General features: G+C 39.4%; 1 pseudogene; it reads left to right on the top strand.

Annotated features, from left to right (window-relative positions):
* Nucleotides 1-5,728: 5,728 nt before the first annotated feature.
* LOC114026186 lies at nucleotides 5,729-6,589 on the top strand (annotated as a pseudogene).
* Nucleotides 6,590-6,907: the final 318 nt, after the last annotated feature.

Genomic DNA, 6,907 nt, shown 5'->3' on the forward strand with positions numbered 1-6,907 from the left:
GAGCAAAGAAGAAAAGTAAGCAAAGAATATTAACTAAGCTTTTTTCAATAAGACTGTGGTAAAGGAGAAAGAGATGAAAGAATTTGAAGAGGACACCATTTATCTACTTTTCAATTTTACCATGTAAAATGATGTGACCAATGCAACATCTTAACTGAAAATTCAAAGAAGAAAGGAATGAAAGTACTATTCCATAAAGAAATGTTAAGCATTCCACCATTTTTGGAGAGGAAAAAAGTTATGTCTCTAAGTTTATATCTCAGCTAAAATTCATTTTAGGGCTATCATTATCTCTATGGCCAAATACCCACAGCCTTTCATTTTATGAGGCCGTAAGGGGTTCCAAAGAAATTAATGTACTGTAATTTCCTATTACCCCTTCCTATCTCACCCTAACTTTTTGTTTGCTCTGTCCCTTCAAAATTTGATCTGAGGTATTATTTTAAGGTTGTTGGGAGGGGGGAGACATTGGGAAAGTTCAACTGAGTGGCTGCCCCTAATCCACCATCCTTCTCTCTTAAAACATCAACCTCTATCTATTGGTTCCTTCCCTACTACCTTCAAATATGCCCAAGTTTTCTCCTGCTTTAAACTATAGTCCTATACATCTTTTCTTCCTTTCTTGGCCAGATTCCTTGGAAAAGCTTCCTGCATGTTGTTTCCATTTCCTCTACTCTTACTCCTAATCCTGTGTAATCCAACTTCCCTCCTCATCACTCAACTGATGTGATCAAATTGATGGTTATGACCATCTTAATTGTCAAATGTGATTGTCTTTTTTTAGTCCTCATCCTTCTCAGTCCATTTGCTGTATTTGACACTGATGACCAACCTCTCCCCCAGGATGGTCTTTCCACACTGGTTCACTTCCTACCTATCTGACTTAACTTTCTCAGTCTCTGTTGCTGGCTCGTTCATAACATGCTCCCTGAGTGTTCTTCAAGATTGTGTCATAGACCCTCTTCTCTTCTACATACTCAGTAACTGCAGTAGCTCCCAAAGGTTTAATTATTATTTGTAGGTAATGACTCTCACACATTTATAGATCCAGCCCTAATCTTGTCCTAACTTCAGTCTCACATCACCAGTGAATGTATGTTGAATATTCCAAACTGTATGTCCCAGAGACATCTCAAAGATCCAAAACTGAATTATCTTTCCCTCCAAACTCTTCTTCCAAATTTCCCATTTCTGTTAAAGGTACCAGCATACTTCCTGTGTCATGGAGATTATAATCTCATTATTTACTTAGGTTCTTCACCCTCACTATATCCAGTCAGTTGCCAAATCTTGCCTTTTTTTCCTTCACAACACATTTTTCAGTGTACCCCTTCCCTCCACTCAAAAAGCTACCACCTTAGTTCAAATCCCTCATTACCTCTTGCCTTAGTTTGTTGTAATGACCTCCTAATTGGTCTCCCTTCTTCAACTTTATCTCCACACCAGCATGTCCTCCATATTAAAATAATGTTCCTTAAGCACAGATCTGATCGTGTTACTCCACTATTTGTTCAACTCCAGTGACTCCTTATTATTGCCTCTAGGACAGACTTTTAAAGACTTACATGACCTGCCCCCACAACTTCTCTTTCAATTTATTTCTTCTCCCCACTTCTTCAAAATGCAATACAGCCAAACTGGTCTTTTCAGTGTTTTTTACTCATAACCCTGTATCTCCCATCTTTTTGCCTTTTTACTAACCTCCTTTCATTCCTGGAATGCACTCCCTCCTCACCTCTGCCTCATGAAATCACTTTCTTTCTTCAGGCTACAGCTCAAGCACTACCTTCTTGATTCCTCATCTCCACCGCCCCCTGCTAATGCCCTCCCTCTCAAACTACCTGGTATTTAACCACTTCGTATTTATTCATCTTATATTTGTTCTGCACATATTTATACGTGGATTTCTTATCTTCCTCATTACAACGTAAGCTCTTTCAGAATAGGGACCTCTTCATTGTTTGTGTACTCTGGCACAGTGCCTCTCACATAGGCTTAATTTGTTAGTTGATTAATTGTTCTGATCAGTGAGTGCTTTCCCTAAATTATCTTTCTCTTATTTCTTCTTTATCCTTACCCAACCCTTTGAGAAAAAGTATACTTTTGAGTCTATCTTTGCTAGTCAAAGCAATTTTTAAATTCTCCCATCAAGCCTATTTAAAGGTTTAAGGGCTTTGGGCTACAAGCTTATCTATGCTGTACCTCTTCCAATGTAAAGAACTGAACTTTTTCCTTCTTTTTCCTCCCTTCACAGCTTAATTTTATAGAGAGATCATCTAATAATATAGCTTCTATTTTAAAAGCTACAAAAAAATTTTCATCCAAAATATTTAACCCTTGATCTTGGAAATATAACAACTTTAATAAGCTTTCATTTTGTCTAATTGACTCTTCAAAAATGGTGGAATTTTCAAGAATACTGAACCAGTTGACAGTTTTGTTCTACTCTCTTCCTCCTGTTCCTCCCCTTTCAACTTTGACTTTTCAATAAGGATATGTATTTCCAGCTGCTTTCCATGGCGAGGTTGGAGAAGTGGATAAGCAGCAACCCATTCATAAAATTGTATTTGCTCTTTCTTCACCTCAGGTTTTGGAACTAGAGGAACCTCGATAGGGATGCTATAAAAACGTCTTTCCTTGTGACTTTGCATAACTTTTCTCCCATATATCATGCGCTTTTGATGTTCTTTGATTTGCTTTGCCTCCAATTCTCTCATCTGTCTTCTCATTTTAGGTCTCTTCTGGATGTCATTATCCTCTTTACTTTCTGCTGTCCAAATTCTGGGAGGAAGTGTTTTCCTTGGGATATCATGAGGGCATAGTATATATGTTTTGTTTCTAAGGTTTCTAGCATGTTTTGCTCTGTAAATATGCTTCTCTATCTGCTTTAGTTCTCTCTCATTTACTAAATAGTCCCATTTTTTTGGTCCCCATATTTTTTCTTCTTTACTTAGTTCTGGCTCTTTGCATAGGCCAGGTGACTGTTCAGCAATAGACCTCTGGGATTCCTCCATAATCTTATCATGTCTCTTGGAGTAATAAATCATAGCTTGGCCGAGCTGGTAGTTCAGAGATTCAGACTTGAGTTTACAGATGGCTTTATTCTCCTCTTGAAATTTTTTAGCTAACAATCTTTGTACAGCTGTACTATGTGTGCCACCTAAACTCTGTCAAAGTAAAGTATAGAATTTACAATAAAGAAGCTTTCCTCCAGAAAACACATTTTAAACATTTGCTTTCTATGAAGAATGCCAGGATCAGAGTGTTTTCTTACAATTGCTATAGAAGGAGGCCTCTTTTATATCAGTGCAAGAATCTTTATGCTCACCCTTCACTACCAAGTATATCTCTCAAGCTTATTGGTCTGTGAGGCATCATCACCAAAAGTCAATAGGCAATCCTCCAAAAAAAATTCCAATGTTGGATGATTATATGTGAAAAATTTACAAAATAATATCACAGTTTACAAGTAGCTGGAAAGAACTGCCAGGAAAAAACTTCCAAATAGAAGTTATAAGTTGGACCTCTAGATTTTTCAACCTATTTTTTATTTATTCTTCTGGTAGGCTTTAAATTCCATGGTGATTTGGCATGGTAGTTTGCTTACCAATATGTTTTTTTCCAGAGGAGATCGGAGACCTCTGGCAATCCGAGGGTCTTGAGTATCTTTGACCCAGGCTAACCTAGAAAATAAGGTGGAACCAGGCTAAGAGAAAAGTCTTAGAAGCCAAATATTTACTAAAGTCTTTGGAACTGTCAAATGGTGCAACTTCGGAAATTAATATGATTTGGTCAGTGGAAGTGACATTTGAAAAAGCAGCATTAACATCTTCTCTGCCACTGCACCCTAGGGACCATAGGACTTACAGATAAAACCTTCATTATGTTATCTCACCCATTCAAATGTGAGCTTCTTGAGAGCAGGAACTGGTTCACTTTTCCCAGGGTTTAGCACATAGTAAGAATTTAATAAATGCATCATATTCATTCATTCATTGTATATAGAAAACTAGCCTCTGAGTTATATGCCTTTGGTACATACTTTACTGTGTGACTAAGTACCATTACATAATCTTTTAGGGTCCTAAGGAATTCACTAAAACTAAATGAATGTGCAGGTGCTAATCTCCATTGGTCGTGGGAATTTCCTCAGGAACACAGGATGATCTATTTACATCTGAAAGAGACTGCAGATGCCATCTAGTCCAACTGTTTCATTTTACTGTTACTTATACCAATGGAAGAAAAAACAGATCCTGTTAAACATTTTTCTAAAGGAAAAGGAAAAGTCTTTAAAATGGTTTCTTTAGTGATAATGGGCCGAGAGGCTTAATAATCTGCGTGGTAATGGTTAGGGCATTTCATTAATGGTTGAAATATGTTCCTGAAAAGACATATTGTTGCAGATAGAAAGCCAGCATCAGAATCAGAAAGGTTTATGTTCAAGACCTGCCTACATACTGGCTGTGTGACCCTGGGCAAGTCACTTAACCTAAGTGTCTCGGATAACTCTAAGATTAAAAATTGCCAAGCTGTATTGTTAGAGGGAATTGATTGATTGGGAGTTCCCAATATACCAATGAAAATACAGGTCTAGACCTTCCTTTCCCCACGAAAGTATTTCCTGTTTTTTCCCTCAGGAAAGACAACAGTTTCTCTAAAAGTCTCACAGCATGGTTATTTCCAGTTGGAGAAATAATTGTCTTTCCAAAAGAAGAGAACAAGAAACAAATCTACAACCTGTCATTCTTTCTCCAAAAGGGAAATCTAGTGGTACTTACTGCTCTTGTGCACTTAATGTCAACCATTTTGAATCTTCAGTGGATTGGCAGGAAGATTGCAGCTCCCTGTCCAAATGAGATCCTCCAGAGGTAGAAGTTTCTGTATGTGGAGGTATTTTGCTATCTTGAAAGAATTTCTTTCCTTTTGGGTAGACATTCAGCAGTTGACCTCTCTGCATTTAATTGCATACACAATATTTTTGCTTTCTAATCCTCTACTTTTAGTGCCTTCTCTTCACTCAGTCTGTCCTGAACCCTATACACTTAGATTCCCCTCCTCTTTCCTTCTGATTTGCTCTCTATTTTATACTCTGCCCCTGGTCTCCAAATCCTGCTCTCTGTATGGTTTATAGCAAATAGTTGCTTAGGATGAACATTTATTTGCTCTTGCCTTGGGTTTGTTTTCAGGATAGATTAATGGCACTGTGAGGAAGGATCACAAACACTTCTTGTGTCATCATTGGCCGGGTTTGAAACAATTATGAAGTAGGGTGTTAAGGCATTAAGTGCACTAGTGTTGTGGCTGTGAGAGTAGAAATGAGGCAACAGATCCAAGAGATGTTGGGAAGATAGAGCTGACATTGACATTGGCAACTCTTCTACAATTGCAGGTTGACACCTGCCTAGCAATTTGTAATTTTAAAGATTTGCCCATTATCACTGAAAGGTTAATCAATTTGCCTAGAGCCACAACCAGTATGTACCAGTGGCAATACCTGAACATCCTTGAATCTATTCCCTCTCTTACTATACCATATCATACTACCTCTCTCACACTACATTATAAAGTAGTAAGCATCAAAACTACTTATTAATGCTTGAAAAATAGGAAATAAGGTTGGTGAAATAGACTAAGAAAGTAAGACCAGATTCGGACCTCAGTGCCGCAGAGCAGAGTGGAGAAGAGTAGACCAAGGCAGAGAGGAGGAGAGTACCACAAGGGAGCGATGGAGGACCAATTCAAGTATGAGGATTTTAAGAAAACTGCTGAGTAGCTTTTATCCCATACTAAATATCGACCTGAAATTACAGTGATCTGTGGTTCTGGATTGGGGGGGGGGGTGCCACTGGCAAATAGACTGACCCAACTCCAGACCTTTGACTACAATTAGATACCCAACTTTCCTCACAGCACAGTACCAGGACACGCAGGACAGCTGGTATTTGGATACTTAAATGACAAGTGCTGAGTGATCATACAGGGCAGATACCACTCATATGAAGGCTACCCACTGTGAGGGTTTTTTTGACTTATGAATGTGGCACACCTTAATTGTCACCAATGCTGCTGGTGGGCTGAACCCTGAATATAAAGTTGGGGATGTTATGCTGATCCGAGATCATATCAAGGCCTCAGTGACCAAAATCCACTCAGAGGTCCCAGTGATGAGAGGTTTGGAGAAAGGTTTCCTCCCATGTCTGATGCCTACGAGAGGATTCTGAGACAGAAGGCCCATTGCATATGGAAGCAAATGGAACCGGAACGACCACTGCAGGAAGGAACCTATGTTATGGTGGGAGGGCCCAACTTTTGAAACCATTGCAGAGTGTCAGTTTCTGCAGAAACTAGGGACTGATGCTGTTGGCATGAGTACAGTGCCAGAGGTGATAGTGGCCAGGCATTGTAGCATTCCAGTCTTTGGATTCTCCCTCACAATGAACTGATTTCAGTATTGGATTATGAAAGCCAGGAGACAGCCAAGCACGAAGAGGTACGGGTGCCTGGGCTCCTGGCTGCTGAGAAGTTGGAGCAACTTGTCTGTACTCTTGTGGAAAACATGCAGCCACCTTCTGAGAAGACTTTTTGACCCACAAGCTACCTGGCCTCTCCTTTCCCTGCTGCCCATTTTGTATTCCAGACATTGGCCAGCTTTGCCTCCTTGCTTTGAGCCATTTAGCTTTTTGCCCTGAGATTGTGGTAGAGAAGTGAGAAATATTGGTTTTCCACCTCCTTGGAATATCTACTTATCCTTTCAGGCCCTTCCTAATGGTACCTAATTCTCTTATTCCATTTGTTCCTTCCCCACCATGGAAAGCTGGATCATTCCATTGTAGCTTCTACCCACAGCCAATATCCCAACATCCATCATTCTACCTCCAGTAGATTTGTCTAGGGATTAAGTCCA

Source organism: Vombatus ursinus, unplaced genomic scaffold (assembly GCF_900497805.2).
Source record: "Vombatus ursinus unplaced genomic scaffold, bare-nosed wombat genome assembly UNPS02014833.1, whole genome shotgun sequence".
Taxonomy (NCBI): Eukaryota; Metazoa; Chordata; class Mammalia; order Diprotodontia; family Vombatidae; genus Vombatus; species Vombatus ursinus.